This window comes from Palaemon carinicauda, chromosome 2 (assembly GCF_036898095.1).
Source record: "Palaemon carinicauda isolate YSFRI2023 chromosome 2, ASM3689809v2, whole genome shotgun sequence".
NCBI classification, from domain to species: domain Eukaryota; kingdom Metazoa; phylum Arthropoda; class Malacostraca; order Decapoda; family Palaemonidae; genus Palaemon; species Palaemon carinicauda.
This window is the reverse complement of record NC_090726.1, coordinates 42,502,084-42,520,608: the sequence shown is the minus strand read 5'-3', so window position 1 is coordinate 42,520,608 and position 18,525 is coordinate 42,502,084. Positions and strand designations below refer to the sequence as shown.

At 37.7% G+C, this 18,525-nt stretch overlaps 1 protein-coding gene across 1 annotated transcript in view; it reads right to left on the bottom strand.

Annotated features, from left to right (window-relative positions):
• LOC137624242 (uncharacterized) overlaps positions 1 to 13,346 on the bottom strand; it is a 53,504-nt gene extending 40,158 nt beyond the window's left edge. Inside the window, exon 1 of the mRNA XM_068354753.1 lies at positions 13,294 to 13,346. The gene's annotated coding sequence lies outside the window, so the exon portion shown is untranslated. The remainder of the gene's footprint in view (positions 1 to 13,293) is intronic.
• Positions 13,347 to 18,525: the final 5,179 nt, after the last annotated feature.

The window sequence follows — 18,525 nt, the reverse complement described above, 5'->3', positions numbered from 1 at the left end:
ACCATCGTAGATTATACAAAATTCCCTTCAAGATAAGTAAAAGAAAAAGGGGAAAAGAAAAAGGATAAAATTTCACGTAGTGTTGATGACGTCACGAACTGAGAGCTAACACGAAAATCATTCGAAAGCGACTCCACTTGGCGCCAGACTGCACGAAATCAAGACCCATTGATTGATTACGTAAAGCTGGCGTCGCGATTCTCGAATACGGTTTAGTTATCGATTGCCTCTGAATTTGCGTCGTGAGTTCGAAACCAACATCGCAAATGACAATTTGATGGACACTCAGTAGAGAGCATGCCTTCGCCACGCCAGTAAGTCTTATTTTCCTCCTAACTCCACTGCCTACTTGTAATTCAATGTATTTTCTTCAAAATATAATGGATTTATCCTTGGATCATATCCCACATGCACACCAGGTTTGGTTGAAATTGGTTCAATAGTTTTTGCGTAATGTTGTTCACAAACAAAGAATAAACTAAGAAAATATTTACTTAAAATTGTCATTATTTTCAAAGTACTGCTGCGTACTTGTACTTCGATGTACTTTATTCAAAATATTAGATTTATCTTTTGGTCATACCCAACGTGATTACAAAATTTGGTGAAAATCGGTACAGTGGTTTTTGTGTAAAGTGGCTTACAAGAAAAAAAAAAAAAACATTTATCACTTGCTCAACATCGCTATTACTTTCAAAGTACTGCTACGTACTTGTACTTCGACGTACTTCAACCAAATTGATACAGATACATCCTTGAGTCGTACCTAACATTTCTACCAAGTCTGGTCAAAATCGGTTCAGTAGTTTTTGTGTAAAGTTGCTCACAAACAAACGAACAATTAACGAAGAAACACACAGGGGTGAACACATACCCGAGACAATAAGCTGAGGAAACCAGTAGATTTCTTATCTTCGCTATCCATTAAGTTCGTTATAATGGAACACCACAGTCAAGATACTCCCTGATACAAATTTCCATGTTTGAGATAAAAAAAAACTCTCTCTCTCTCTCTCTCTCTCTCTCTCTCCTCTCTCTCTCTCTCTCTCTCTCTCTCTCACTCTCTCTCTCTCTCTCTCCTTTGTTAAAAAAACGGAAAAATTATAATGTCTCTAAAAACGAAAGGGAATTTCTCTCTCTCTCTCTCTCTCTCTCTCTCTCTCTCTCTCTCTCTCTCTCTCTCTCTCTCCTCTCTCTCTCTCTCCTTTGTTAAAAAAACGGAAAAAATGATAATGTCTCTAAAAACATGGCAATAAAACGAAAGGGAATTCTCTCTCTCTCTCTCTCTCTCTCTCTCTCTCTCTCTCTCTCTCTCTCTCTCTCTCTCTCTCTCACTACGTTAAGGTATCCTCCCTGGGAAGTGGAATAATCTCTCTTATATAATAAAGAGCAAGTGTCTGACTATACATATATATATATATATATATATATATATATATATATATATATATATATATATATATATATATATATATATATATATATATACACACACATATATATATATATATATATATATATATATATATATATATATATATATATATATATCCGGTCACGCCCCCTACCCAGTCCCTGGGGGTGGGGGGAGAGGGAATAGTTATACCCTGGTGAGAAGGAGTTGTGTGCGCACGTGCCTATCTATCTAAACATCTAGCCGTCATTATTGACGGGACACGTACAGTAGTTAATGAATATACCTTACTGTACAGATATCTGGTAACGAACAAAACAAATGTATAAATGTACTAATTATTATTATTATTACTAGCCAAGCTACAACCCTAGTTGGAAAAGCAAGATGCTATAAGCCCAAGGGCTCCAACAGGGAAAAATAGCCCAGTGAGGAAAGGAAATAAGGAAATAAATAAATGATGAGAATAAATTAACAATATATCATTCTAAAAACAGTAACAGCGTCAAAACAGATATGTCCTATATAAACTATTAACAACGTCAAAAACAAATATGTCATATATAAACAATAAAAAGACTCATGTCAGCCTGGTCAACATAAAAACATTTGTTCCAACTTTGAACTTTTGAAGTTCTACTGATTCAACTACCCGATTAGGAAGACCATTCCCCATCTTATGGGAACTTTAATTACTTCTTTAGTTATTAATGAACACACCGTAAAATAATCTAAAATACTTTTCTTTTTAAGGAAAGTGGCGTTTTACGTTTCATAATCTCTTTTTGTTTACCAAGAGATCATCATCCCTTGCTTTACCATCTTTTAATTACTTCTTTAACGAATAATAAATACATCATCATACACTGTACTTTAAAATACTTCTCTTTTTAGAAAAAGTGGCATCTTAATTTTCCTAATCTCTTTTTGTTTACCAAGAGATCTTCATCCCATGCTTATCCATCTTTCACTTTCATTTAATAACTTCTTTAGCTAATAATAAATTCATAGTAAAATACTTTAAATTACTTTTCTTTTTAGAGAAAGTGGCACTGTACTTTTCATAACCTTTTTGTTTACCAAAAGATCTTCATCCCACGTTTACCCACCGTTTACTTTCCTTTTCTTTAGCTAATAACAAATACACAGTAAAATACTTCAATCACTTCTTTAGCTAATAATGAACACATCGTAAATTACTTTAAAATGCTTCTATCTTTAGAGAAAGTGCCATTTTACCTTACATAATCTCTCTTTGTTTACCAAGAGATCTTCATCCCAAGCTTATCCACCTTTTACTTTCCTTTCCTTTAGCTAATAATGAACACACCGTAAAATACTTTAAAATGCTTCTATCTTTAGAGACAGTGGCCTTTTACTTTACATAATTTCTCTTTGTTTACCAAAAGATCTTCATCCCACGTTTATCCACCCTTTACTTTCGTTTTCATTAGCTAATAATGAACACACCGTAAAATACTTTAATCACTCCTTAAGCTATTAATGATTATACCTTAAAATAGCTTCTACGGTCCAGACAAATCTGGACCACGTCACCAAGCAATCAAGTAATACATGCAAGACCTCAGGTAATAAAGACGAGCCTTTATTACCTAGGATTATGTGACAAGCCGGAGCGCCGAATACAGGTCATTTGGCCGTCCATACCAGGTCTAACTTCTGACCACCTCCAGAATAAGATTTTATGACCCGCAGAAATGGTCGGGTCCGGTGACGCAGGGTAGTTAATTACGGAGTGCCATCCCAAATCTCGGACGAGCTTGATGAGAGAGAGAGAGAGAGAGAGAGAGAGGAGAGAGAGAGAGAGAGAGAGAGAGAGAGAGAGAGAATTTCAAGCACTTCAAAGGAAACGTCTCAAATTGTATATTGTAGCAGGTAACGCGGAGAGAGAGAGAGAGAGAGAGAGAGAGAGAGAGAGAGAGAGAGAGAGAGAGAGAGAGAGAGAGAGAGAGAGAGAGAGAATTTCTAGCACTTCAAAGGAGACGTCTCAAATTGTATATTGTAGCAGGTAACGCGGTAAGAGAGAGAGAGAGAGAGAGAGAGAGAGAGAGAGAGAGAGAGAGAGAGAGAGAGAGAGAGAGAGAGACAATTTCTAGCACTTCCAAAGGAGACGTCTCACAGTTGTATATTGTAGTTTGTAACGCTGCCTGAGAGAGAGAGAGAGAGAGAGAGAGAGAGAGAGAGAGAGAGAGAGAGAGAGAGAGAGAGAGGGAGAGATAATTTTCTAGTAGGTACAGATGGCTACATTAATCCCGGTACACTTCACTGAGAGCTAAGGAGTCATCTGACAGTTTTATATTGTAGCAGGCAACGCTGTGTTTGGCAAAAGAGAAACTGTTGGTAACAATGCCTGCGAAAACAAAGTAACTAAGCTTGTAAACAAGTGATCTAAAGCATTGTTATTAATTCTAAGCAGTGATGTATAGAAGAAATGTTGTTATTTGTTTAACAGAACTTCGTGAAATAGAGATAAATGCGTTTGATTATGTGTTTACAAACTCGGCGACTTCGTTTTACAAGCAGCGTTATCAACTGTTTATCTTCTGCTAAATACAGCGTTATTATTATTATTATTATCATTATTATTATTATTATTATTATCACTTGCTAAGCTACAACCCTAGTTGAAAAAGTGGGATGCTATAAGCCCAGGGGCTCCAAAAGTGTGCCCCAATGTACCCTCAAGCAAGAGAACTCTAACCCAAGACAGTGGAAGACCATGGTGTAAAGGCTATGGCACTACCCAAGACTAGAGAACAGTGGTCTGATTTTGGACTATCCTTCTTCTAGAAGAGCTGCTTGCCATAGCTAAAGAGTCTCTTCTACTCTTACCAAGAGGAAAGAAGCCACTGAACAATTACAGTGCAGGAGTTATTTGCTACAATATACAGCTGTGAGACCTCTCCTTGGGTTCCCGTGGAGTGTACCGGAATTTATAAAGCCAACTGTACAAGCTCTTTCCTTCAAGGTGTCTAAAAATCACAAATTATTAGTAATTTGTATTTTTCCTAACATACTTACCGAGAAACACTTTCATAGGAGTTACCTTGAACCTCCTCTCAAACGACCAGAGTTTTGTGTAGTTTACCCTACTCCCGTTTTCTATAATGATAGGCCTAAAACGATCACTTAAAACAGTTTAACCCTTTCAGTGCCAGTGGTAAATTCAACGAGGCTTCTGCTGTAGCAAAATCTTCTAAGACCACACAAACCATAACTTGTTAATATTTATTGTAAAGCTCATATCAAGATCTATCCATTGGATACTTCCTAAAGTTTGGGTGATTTCTGAAATCTCCTTTTTCAAATTTTGATCAAATCACCAATGGAACTGAAAGGGTTAAAAAACATTATTTACTATTATTACTAAGCTACATTTAGCTGGCCAGGGCACCAGACACCTGTTGAGATACTACCACTAGAGTGTTATGGGGTCTTTTGACTGGCTAGACAGTATTACATTGGATCCTTCTCTCTGGTTACGGTTCATTTTCCCCTTTGCTTACACATTCACACACCGAATAGTCTAGCCTATTCATTACATATTCTCCTCTGTCCTCATACATCTGACAACAATGAGATTACCAAACAATTCTTCTTACATCACTGTAATTGTTCATTGGCCATTTTCCTCTTTCTAAGGGTAGAAGAGACTCTTTAGCTGTGGTAAGCAGCTCTTCTAGGAGAAGGACACTCAAAAATCAAACCATTGTTCTCTAATCTTGGGTAGTGCCATAGCCTCTGTACCATGGTCTTACACTGTCTTGGAATAGAGTTCTCTTGCTTGAGGGTACACTCGAGCACACTGTTCTATCTTATATCTTATTTCTCTCCCTCTTGTTTTGTTAAAGTTTTTCATAGTTTATAAAGTGATATTTATTTTAATATTGTTGCTCTTCTTAGAATATTTTATTTTTCCTTGTTTCCTTTCCTCACTGAGCTATTTTCTCTGTTGGATCCCCTGGGCTTATAGCATCCTGCTTTTCAAAGTAGGGTTGTAGCTTAGCAAGTAATAATAATAATAATAATAATAATAATAATCCAAGTTGGAAAAGCAAGATGCTATAAGCCCAAGGGCTCCAATAGGGAAAATAGCCCAGCGAGAAAAGGAAATAAGGAAATAAATAAAATACAAGAGAAGTGATCGATGATTAAAATACAATATTTTAAGAACAGTAAGAACGTTAAAATAGATCTTTCATACACAAACTACATAAAGAGATTTATGTTACCCTGTTCAACATAAAAATAAACATTCGCTGCAAGTTTAGCTTAGTTAATAATAATAATAATAATAATAATAATAATAATAATAATAATAATAATAATAATAATAACAATAATAATAATATCAACACTATAAATCATCAGTATCTGTAGACAGTGATTAACATATAATAATAATAATAATAATAATAATAATAATAATAATAATAATAGTCCATCACTCTCTAAGACAGTGATTAACAAATAACACTAATAATAACAACAACAATATTATTATTATTATTATTATTAAATGCTAAGCTACAACCCTAGTTGGAAAAGCAGGATGCTATAAGCCCAGGGGCCCCAACAGGGAAAATAGCCCAGTGAGGAAAGGAAACAAGGTCAAATAAAATATTTTAAGAACAGTAAAAACATTAAAATAAATATTTCCTATATAAACTATCAAAACTTTAACAAAACAAGAGGAAGAGAAACTAGATAGAATAGTGTGCCCGAGTGTATCCTCAAGCTAGAGAACAATAATAACATTAATAATAATAATAATACACCATCAGTCTCTGTAAGCTGTGATTAAACAAATAATAACAACAACAACAACAACAACAACAACAACAACAACAACCACAATAAACAATCTGCCAGGCCAAGTCAAATCAACCCACAACCAGGGAATAAGACATTCCACTTACAAGAAGTCCCTCAGACATTCCCTCCAACATTACCCGTCTCGCAGACACACAGACACACATATTAATGCGCACATGAACGAGTACCCTCAAAGACGCCGCATGGAAGAGACGTTTGTCTCTGCAGAGAAGTTGAGGCCATTAACAAGATGCAGTGTTGGCTCTCTTGTCACAGTATGACTCCAGCTAGGGATAGGGTGGACTGGAGTTAGAGGGAAGAAGGGGGGGGGGGGGTATATATAATTTCAAGAACACTTTTCTGCTGTGATTTAGGGGTGAGAATTGATACTGGTGTGATCTCGAGTGAAAATTATAACTGCAGTTCTTATGATTTTTAACTTGGAATTAGAAGAATTTTGATTTAAAGTTAGATCTGCAGAAATTACTGTATATTACTTCAAGACTCCTTTTTTGCTGTCCTTAGGACAATTTCTACGATGGAACTGGTATGATCCCGAGTGAAATTTATAACATGGGATTAAAAGAATTTTTATTTAAAGTTAGATCTGCAGAAATTACTGTATATCACTTTAAGACCTTTTAGAGGGAGGAAGAGGGGTATATATAGGTTCAAGAACACTTTTCTGCTGTGATTTAGGGGTGAGAATTGAAACTGGTGTGATCTCGAGTGAAATTTATAACTGCAGTTCTTCTGATTTTTAACATGGGATTAAAATAATCTTGATTTAAAGTTAGATCTGCAGAAATTACTGTATATTACTTCAAGACCACTTTTTTACTGTCCTTAGGAGCAATATTTACGATGGAACTGGTGTGATCTCAATTGAAATTTATAATTGGATACCGCAAATTAAAATAGCCCTAATTCAAAGTTAAATCTGCAGCAATAAGTACATATCACTTAAATACCCGTTTCTATTGTCCCCAGTAAATCTAGTGTGATCTCGATTGGATTTCATAACTGCAGTCCTCAGAAATTTAACCTCAAATCAAAACAACCTTAATTTAAAATTACATTTGCAGATATCACAATTTCAATTTACTTAACATCAAAACAACCTTAATTCAAAGTAAGATTTTCAGCAATCACTACTTTAAAGAATATAAAAATCTCTTCATTTCAATCCAAAACTACTGTACAATTTCAACAAAAATAATTTCAAATACAATAATGGCCATGTTTGACTTACTCTATATATCACATTCATTACTTTTCTTGCTTAATTCATTCTGAGACTTCCTCTTCTAATCTTACCCTCATCAGTCATTTTCAGTTTCCTATCCTTACATGAATAAACGAAGTTCATTCTTCTTATGTTCATTAAACCATCTACATTTTAATATTCTTGGCTCACAGTTACATACAAATTTCATCTGTTGCACTTTCAAACTCTTACTAGCTATTGCAATTTCTCCCAACTGTCTCCATCATAAGACCCAGAATCCTCCAAGCTCTGATAGCAGTGAGCACAGAAGCAGCCTGACTGAGGCGGACCCCTTCCCAGCGAGTTGCTCAGCCAATGGGAGAGCAGATCTCTATTTTCTCTGTCCACTCACATCACTTTTCAAAAAGAGGTTGAACAATTGGCTAGTACAGTGGTAACGTGTTAGCCTAGTATTCGCATGACGGCAGGCTGATCCCCGCCCGGGACTGTAAGTTTAAGCTATTTACTAGGTAGGCCAGTTTTGCGGTTGGGTACCCCACTAGGGGGTTGGGTTTGCCGGCTGACGTTCTATGTCCACTCACATCACCCCTTCCGTAAAGATGTTGAACAGTTGGCTATTAAAAAGTTAAAGTTGCAGGTTTTAGGTCTCCACTGAGATGATTTACATTGTTCTCCTCGGGCGACCATTAGCCAGCAGGGACTATCACTAGTCCCCTCTAACCTCCCCCCCAGGCGCCACCCTGGGAGTACCCCCCGGTAGGAGGTCTCACGGTATTCGCGTCCCTGGCGGGGACCGAACTCGAGACCTCTGAAATAGAAGTCTGCGACGCTACCAACCTTGCTATCCGGAGTACAGTTGTAATGTGTTTGCCTAGCATTCGCATGGCAGCAGACCGATCCCTGCCTTGGACAGTAAGTTTAAGCTGAGTACTAGGTAGGCCACTGTTGGGGTTGGGCTTGCCCGGCTAACATTCTGAAGAACATCTATCCTCTATCCTGATAAAACTGGAACTGAAACCAGACACCTTTAACCTCGACTCTTGCTTCAGACCTACTTTCAACAAACCAGTAACTACACTGCCTAAATATAATCTAAACATTCATTTCAATTCCATTATTAAAATCTTCCCTAATAAAGTAATTAATCATAGCAGTAGCCATTATCCTCTATAATTTGATACTGCGAATAAATCACTCGTCTCGCCCATTCCCTAGGAATCTTTCCCTCATCCAGAAATACCTTACACAGGTTGGTCCCCAATCCAATCATACTATCACTAACCTACTCTTTTGTTTTCAACTCTTGATTGTTGTTCTTACATCATCAACAGTTATTCCTCTTCACCCTACCCAAGGAACGAGGAGAGACCGAGTAGTCAGGCATTTGCCAATGCCACTCAGTGGGGTTAATACCCCCACTGAGTGGCATTGGCAAATGCATGACTACTCGGTCTCTCCTCGTTCCTAGGGTAATAACCCCACTGAGTGGCATTGGCAAATTCATGACTACTCGGTCTCTCCTCGTTCCTTGGGTAGGATGAAGAGGGAAGAGTCATACCCTAGTGAGAGGGGATACCCCGATAGTTACACTCGGAAACCAAAATCTCCCACAAATTTCTGAAACTGACGTGTTGTAGTTAGGAAAGGGGGCGGAGGTGGGAAGGGTTGGATTCGCGTGTGCATGTGCGTGCATATCTAAATATCTAGCCATCATTCTTGACGGGTCGCGTACACTAGTCTATATCTAGGACGTTGAAGATCGGCATTCACTGGAAAATCTCATATCAAGAATGACCAAAGATCCCAGTATAGCAAACTGATAACGATCTTTTAGATAACAAATTAAAGGTTTCTAGGATGGATTAAACTAGATTTAAGAAACTGCACTAAAAAACCAGGCACTGAGCCCAGGGAGGCCATTCACCACTCAGGTGTAACTAGAAAAATCTACCAGTTGTACAATGAAATGAAAGTTAACCCTCTGGCGCTCGCAGTGAATAATGACCTCCGCCAACTAAGTTGAAATGAGGTTATGTTTTTGCCCCTGTTTGTGTATGTGTGTGTGTTTGCTTGTTTGTGAACAGCTTCCTGGCAATAATTTTAATTACAAAGTAATGAAACTTGCAGGGATTAACTGTAATGTAAAAATCTGGAAATTATTAAATTTTAGGTGAAGATCAAAGGTCACGGTCAAGCAAAAAGTCCAATTCACGTAACCAGCCATAAGTTTGGACATCGTTGTAAAAGCGACTTCAAACTTGGTTCATATTTGAGTGTATGAAAATCCTCGCCAATTAATACATGTTAAGGTCAAAGTCAAGGTCAAGAAATAAGCAGCCGCGGTGGAGGTCTGCGCTCTACCTAGTGTCCATCTAGTTTCGTCATGCTTCGACCTAATTAAGTTGACGTTTCGTAGTGTAACTAAGAAACGAATAAAGATAGAAAGAAACTGAAAATTGCATTTAAAAGATCGATAAATTTTCTTTACAACTATATGAATGGATGAGACACTGAGTTCTTCATTAGATCCTGAGAAGGTCAAGATATTTTACTTCTCTATTGACTGATTGATTTGAAGTTAACTGCCATCCTGACATCTAAGGTCATTGACACCGATATCATTTATCATAAATAAAGAATAAAAGAATATCAAATTAAAACCATAAAAGCAAAGATGTCATTCTAAAAGTTAAATAGCTTCCAGAAGATCAACTTCTGAAGTAAAGTTAAAAATACCGCTAGCATGGTAAGACACATCATGTCCAAGAATCTTGGCAAGGATGAACCCGCCATGTTCATCTGCCATGCATAAAAACAAACTTTGCGAAAAATAAAAGTAAAAACAACAGGAAGTGGGGAAAAACAACCCTGTAAGGAATACAGATATAAAAAAGTAAAAAAAAAAGTGTAAACTTTATTTTAGCCAAACACGTTTCCCTGTCGCAATCGAGCGCGTTTTATTTGACAAAACACTCTGTTTGTTTCATCAACCAGAGTATTCAATTAGGCGTTTTTCTATTGTTTGTTTGCTCTGGTTCGTTGTGAAGTCAATGGGTTCGTCACTGGGGAAGAGAGGGGACTGTAAGGAGGGGAGGAAAGCATGGAATTGGAGTGTGTGGGGAATAAGGTTGGGGAAGTATGGGGATGGTAGATTTTGGGGGTGGTATTGCTTCCTCATAATGAGAGAGAGAGAGAGAGAGAGAGAGAGAGAGAGAGAGAGAGAGAAGAGAGAGAGAGAGAGAGAGAGAGAGAGAGAGAGAGAGAGAGAGTTTTCTAGAATGCATTCTTAGCGGAGTGACATACAAAAGCTTGTGCAAAAACAATAACGAATGCATATAAAAAATTATTGAAATACTGCTATTTTCAAAAGATTTGAGAGAGAGAGAGAGAGAGAGAGAGAGAGAGAGAGAGAGAGAGTTTTCTAGACTACATATTCAGTAGACTGAAATATAAAAGCTGGTGCAAAAACAACAAAAAACAACATATACAAAAACATTTCTAGAAATCTAGAAAGCTACAAAGAGGACTTGCGAAAATTAAATCAATTAGGACTCTGTCTCCAAAGAGGACTTGAGAAGATTAAATTGATTAGGACTCTGTCTCCAAAGAGGACTTGAGAAGATTAAATTAATTAGGACTCTGTCTCCAAAGAGGACTTGAGAAGATTAAATTAATTAGGACTCTGTCTCCAAAGAGGACTTGAGAAGATTAAATTAATTAGGACTCTTGTCTCCAAAGAGGACTTGAGAAGATTAGATTGATTAGGACTCTGTCTCCAAAGAGGACTTGAGAAGATTAAATTGATTAGGACTGTCTCCAAAGAGGACTTGAGAAGATTAAATTGATTAGGACTGTCTCCAAAGAGGACTTGAGAAGATTAAATTGATTAGGACTCTGTCTCCAAAGAGGACTTGAGAAGAATAAATTAATTAGGACTCTGTCTCCAAAGAGGACTTGAGAAGATTAAATTAATTAGGACTCTGTCTCGTGTCATATTTTTTTTTACACTAAACAACGATAGAACCAAAGAACTGGAAACAGCAACATCGCAAATAAACAAAATTATATTTTTCAAGATATAACCTCTACCAACGAAGTTGGAAGGAAGTTATGTTATCCCCCCCCCCCCCCGTTTGGGTTTGTTTGTGAAGAGCTTCCTGGCCACAATTTTAATCGTAGAGTAATGAAAACTTGCAGGGATTAACTCTTATGCAAAAAGCTGACTAATTTTTGGACGGTCAAGGTCACGGTCAAGCAAAATGTCCAATTCACGTAATCAGCCATAAGATTGGACATCGTTGTCACAGACACTTCAAACTCGGTTCATATTTGTGTATGAAAATCCACGCCAATTAACACGTTTCTAAGCTGCCGCGGCGGAGGTCTGCGCTCTACTAAGTGCCCCTCTAGTTTGTATTTAATAAGAATCTCAAACCGTATAGAATTGAAACCACGAAATTCTGTTATTTCAAATTTTCATTAAATTTTGAATATTTTCGAAATAAATTAAAGCAGATGAAAATCAACATTCTCTCTCTCTCTCTCTCTCTCTCTCTCTCTCTCTCTCTCTCTCTCTCTCTCTCTCTCTCTCTCTCTCTCTCCGGAAAAATGACGAATACAGAAATAATTGAAGTCTACGTAGACATGTTCAATCCATTTGCACTTACACTCTCTCTCTCTCTCTCTCTCTCTCTCTCTCTCTCTCTCTCTCTCTCTCTCTCTCTCTCTCTCTCTCTCTTCCGATGACGTAGATAAAATAAGGGAAATGAAAATGACGAGTAGAGAAATAAATGAAGTCTATGTAGTAAAGTCAAATTTTCTTTATAAATTTTTACTCTTATTTGACCAAGATATTTCACTGCTATAGAGATTTTAGCCAAGAAAGTAGTTCATAGTTAATATATATATATATATATATATATATATATATATATATATATATATATATATATATATATATACACACATATATATATATATATATAGTATAATATATATATATATATATATATATATATATATATATATATAAACCAAATGCAAACTGTTTCTAATGCACTGCAGGACAAAGGCCTCAGACATTTGGCATGTTTTCTTCACCACGCTGGCCACTGCGGATTGGTGATGGTGAGAGATTTTCGTCTGATCACTCACAGTAAACCAACCTAGTATGGATGTCCCTGACTAGTACAGCTTTGCTGATAATGGCGATACGCAAATTATTTCACCCCGGTAAAATATCCTCACTCAGAAAGGGTGTGTGTGTGTGTGTATATATATATATATATATATATATATATATATATATATATATACTATATATATATATATATATTACATAAAATCATAAAAGAACTTTACTTTTAATTGTGGTAGTTTAAATATTTTCTTTATAACTGCAGTTGTTTAAGAAACTTTTTTATATCTCCTGTTGCTACGTTGCTCCGTCTTGAATTTGGTTGAGAGAGAGAGAGAGAGAGAGAGAGAGAGAGAGAGAGAGAGAGAGAGTCCATTTGCTCTTTGGTAGAGCGATTTAGTTTAAGCATTTAGTTCTTGTGATCTTGTCTAACTTATTAGAGAGAGAGAGAGAGAGAGAGAGAGAGAGAGAGAGAGAGAGAGCGTTCGATCTTTCATAACATTAATGGCACAAGTTTCCAACAACAATATTCACTCCACAGCAGAATTCAAGCGGTTATTAATGCTGGTTTCTATCCACACCTTGCCCATAAGATTCCAGACGACATGGAAAAACAAAATGGCCATCAATGGAATTCCATTGCTCCAAGTTATGACCAAACTTCATTGACGAACTCACGGGAGCAACTTCTTGGCGAGGAGCAACACGTCCACCCACCACAAACGCCAAACATGCACTGACCGTTAGGCAAACACTCGAGTACTCGACCTATCCCGGACCAGTCACCTCGCAAAAACTTAGCAAAGTAAGATTTCAACAAATGTAAAGTATAAAAAAATTCTGAGACTTAATCTAAATGCTAAAAAGACTTTTTTTTCATACTCCATCTAAAGTATGTTTTAGATACTGAACCAAAATGAACCAAAATATCTAAAAGAATGCCTGAATAAACTAGAACTAGAAACAAATGTTAACATAAGACACATGAGTGACAAACATAGGCTATCTGAACCAAGAACAAATAGTAAATTTGGAGAAAGGGTTTTTAGCTACTGTGCGCCCTAGACATTATAATAAACTACCAACTGAAATGAAGGACCTAAAGGGAGCAACTGAATTTAAGAAGAAACTAAAGACATTACTTTTCACAAGATCATATGATTTGGAAGATGCTACAATCAAAGACTTGTATAAGTTATAATGAAAATGGTTCGTTAGATGATTAATATGGACCCGCCCGAGAAGTAGTTCACTCGACTTCAGTGGAGGGTTGGATTTAAACCCAAAACAAGTAACAAGTAATAACACTAAGAGACAGAAAAATACCAACATGGATAAAAAAAGCAAACTAAAGTAGAGAATATTCTAACACGTAAGAAAAAGACATGGACACGGGCAGAGTATGTAATGAGAATGACAGAAAACAGATGGACATTAAGAATAACAGAAGGGTCCCTGGAGATTGCAAAAGTAGGGGAAGGAAGAGAAGACGATGGATTGACCAACTAAGAAATTTGCGGAAGTGGACTGGCATAGAGACCATATACAGATGCAAATAGAAGGATATGTCTGAGGCCTTTGTTCTGCAATGGACTAGTAATGGATGATGATATATACTGTATCTATCTATCTATATACAGAATACTGTAGGTAACTAGACATTGTAAAAGAAGCAAGGGAAGGAAGAGAAGACGATGGATTGACCAACTAAGAAAGTTTAAGGGTGTAGACTGGCACAGAGAGGATAAACAGACACAAAGGGAAGGACAGGTCTGAGGACTTTGTTCTGCAATGGACTAGTAATGGGTGATGATGATATATATTGTATCTATCTATCTATAAAAAGAATAGGTCCCTAGAGATTGCAAAAGAAGTAGGGGAAGGAAGAGAAGACGATGCATTGACAAAATAAGAAAGTTTGCGGGTGTGGACTGGCATAGAGACCATATACAGATGCAAGTGGAAGGACATGTCAGAGGACCTTGTTCTGCAATGGACTAGTAATGGGTGATGATGATATATATACTGTATCTATATCTATATAGATAGAGTGGTTTATGTGTATAATATTGCACGTGTAACTCTGCGTTTATAACTGCAAAAACAACAAACAACATGACCTCCTTTCCTGATCCAGGATGGGAGAAGAATAAGACAGAATAGTTTATGGAGGAAGAGGAGACAGATATTGAGAGAACAGCGATGAGAATGCTGGAGTGGATTATGGGAATATCACTGCTTAGAATATTGGAAAATGATGAAATAAAAAGAATGGCAGGCATAGTAAAGATTACAGAGATGACAAGTGTTATGACTGAGATGGTGTGAGCACGTGTTGAGGATGGAGGGTGGGGAGGGAGTGAGGAGGGCTTGGGAAGAACCTGTTAGGGGGAGAAGATCGAGAGGGGGACAGAGAATTAGATGGCGAGATAAGGTGAAGGATGATATGGAGAGAAGAGATTTGGTGGAAGAGGATGCATTTGATAGAAGGCATTGGAGAGGGCGCATCAGGCAAGCGGCCCTTTAATATAGGGATCACCGTGGGAAAGAAGATAAGGTGAAGGATGATATGGAGAGAAGAGGTTTGGTGGAAGAGGATGCCTTTGATAGAAGGCATTGGAGAGGGTGCATGAGGCAACCGACCCTTTAATGTAAAGATATTGGTGGGGAAGAAAAGGTGAAGGATGATATGGAAAGAAGAGATTTGGTGGACGAAAATGCATTTGATAGAAGGCATTGGAGAGGGCGCATCAGGCAAGCGGCCCTTTAATATAGGGATCACCGTGGGAAAGAAGATAAGGTGAAGGATGATATGGAGAGAAGAGGTTTGGTGGAAGAGGATGCCTTTGATAGAAGGCATTGGAGAGGGTGCATGAGGCAACCGACCCTTTAATGTAAAGATATTGGTGGGGAAGAAAAGGTGAAGGATGATATGGAAAGAAGAGATTTGGTGGACGAAGATGCATTTGATAGAAGGCATTGGAGAGGGCACATCAGGCAAGCGGCCCTTTAATATAGGGATCACCGTGGGAAAGAAGATAAGGTGAAGGATGATATGGAGAGAAGAGGTTTGGTGGAAGAGGATGCCTTTGATAGAAGGCATTGGAGAGGGTGCATGAGGCAACCGACCCTTTAATGTAAAGATATTGGTGGGGAAGAAAAGGTGAAGGATGATATGGAAAGAAGAGATTTGGTGGACGAAGATGCATTTGATAGAAGGCATTGGAGAGGGCGCATCAGGCAAGCGGCCCTTTAATATAAGGATCACCGTGGGAAAGAAGATAAGGTGAAGGATGATATGGAGAGAAGAGGTTTGGTGGAAGAGGATGCCTTTGATAGAAGGCATTGGAGAGGGTGCATGAGGCAACTGACCCCTTTAATGTAGAGATATTGGTGGGGAAGAAAAGGTGAAGGATGATATGGAGAGAAGAGATTTGGTGGACGAAGATGCATTTGATAGAAGCATTGGAGAGGGCGCATCAGGCAAGCGGCCCTTTAATATAGGGATCACCGTGGGAAAGAAGATAAGGTGAAGGATGATATGGAGAGAAGAGGTTTGGTGGACGAAGATGCATTTGATAGAAGGCATTGGAGAGGGCGCATCAGGCAACCAACCCATTAATGTAGGGATAACGGTAGAGGAGACGTGCTTATGGAGAACCGACTGGGGAAGGGGATAGGTAACAGGAGTTGCCCTTGCTTGATCCACATCCTCCTCCTCCTCATCATTATTATCCCTCCAGTACACTGTATAAATCCCTGAATATTTACGTCTCTTACGAGCTATCTCAAGGGGCATATAGCGGGTCCTCTACACCGAAGAGTGTACCAATCTACCCCGCTAGTACGACCTTGATAAAATTGTTATTAATCGACCAAAGTCGACTCTCAACATGAGATGCTCCTTTGATTAACACTCAAGTGTTGCCATCTTTGGGGTTTACAGACTATTCAAACGCTTAAGCCCGTGTTTGTCATGAGGTAGAACAATTTAAAACACACAAACGAACGAACGATTTCAACTCTTCCCCCTCACTCGTAGTCTTAGTTCAAAATAATGTAGAAACACGTCTATCTTGTTTCAAGGGCTTAGTCATTAGATTTAGTGCCCGAAAGAAGGCGTAAGTGTTATATTATAAATAAAATGAAAAGGAAGATAGTCTCTCTCTCTCTCTCTCTCTCTCTCTCTCTCTCTCTCTCTCACTTTAGGGGTTTAAAGCACACAGGGCACTGACCCAAGAACAAGTTTTCAAGGTGGCGCATGACTATATCAGCAAAGGTAAACTTGAGAAAGCTCTTTCTTATTTGTATCCCAATGTTAATTTCAAGTTTGTTTTCAAGAATCCACTAACCACAGTTAACGTGTTCAGATTCAAAGACACTCTACCAGATTTCATGTGGATCCCTATGTTAATTTCAAGTTTGTTTTCAAGAATCCACTAACCACAGTTAACGTGTTCAGATTCAAAGACACTCTACCAGGTTTCATGTGGATCCCTATGTTAATTTCAAGTTTGTTTTCAAGAATCCACTAACCACAGTTAACGTGTTCAGATTCAAAGACACTCTACCAGATTTCATGTGGATCCCTATGTTAATTTCAAGTTTGTTTTCAAGAATCCACTAACCACAGTTAACGTGTTCAGATTCAAAGACACTCTACCAGATTTCATGTGGATCCCTATGTTAATTTCAAGTTTGTTTTCAAGAATCCACTATCCACAGTTAACGTGTTCAGATTCAAAGGACACTCTACCAGATTTCATGTGGATCCCTATGTTAATTTCAAGTTTGTTTTCAAGAATCCACTAACCACAGTTAACGTGTTCAGATTCAAAGATACTCTACCAGATTTCATGTGGATCCCTATTTTAATTTCAAGCTTGTTTTCAAGAATTCACTAACCACAGTTAATGTGTTCAGATTCAAAGACACTACCAGATTTCATGTGAATCCCTATGCTAATTTCAACGTGTTCAGATTCAAAGACACTCTACCAGATTTCATGTGGATCCCTATGTTAATTTCAAGCTTGTTTTCAAGAATCCACTAACCATAGTTAACATGTTCAGATTCAAAGACACTCTACCAGATTTCATGTGGATCCCTATGTTATTTCAAGTTTGTTTTCAAGAATCCACTAACCATAGTTAACATGTTCAAATTCAAAGACACACTACCAGATTTCATGTGGATCCCTATGTTAATTTCAAGTTTGTTTTCAAGAATCCACTAACCACAGGTAACATGTTCAGATTCAAAGACACTTTACCTGATATCATGTGGATCCCTATGTTAATTTCAAGTTTGTTTTCAAGAATCCACTAACCATAGGTAACGTGTTCAGATTCAAAGACACTCTACAAGATTTGATGTGCTCCTCAATTGTTTATTTATACAATTATCCTACATGTAATTTAGGAACTTATATTGGTTTTTCCAACCGTCTCTTGAGGATCCGCATTGACTTCCATAGAGGTGTCAGTCATCGTACAGGTTGTACATTAAATAAAAAAGGTATTTTCTTCCATACGTAGTCACGCTCATGCATGCAAGCAACCAATTAATTATTCCAATTTCATAATACTAGCCCAATCACCCAATAGTTATTCTCTACCTAGAATCGCTCATTTTGTTATGCTGCACCGAGACTCTTCAACGACCTTCCACTTGATGTCAAGAATAGCAAGAATGTGGCAGCTTTCAAGAAAAACCTGAAAACTTATCTCTTTGGGAACTGTTATAATAGTGATCTGAAAACTATTAAGCCTGAATACAAATGCTAGCGAATAACTGAAAAGATACAGAGCAAGATATTAACTGGAAACAAATTATTTTTACACACCAAGGCCCGCCTGAACAGACTCTTAAGGTACCCTGACACTTGCACGACTTTTTGCCACGAATTTG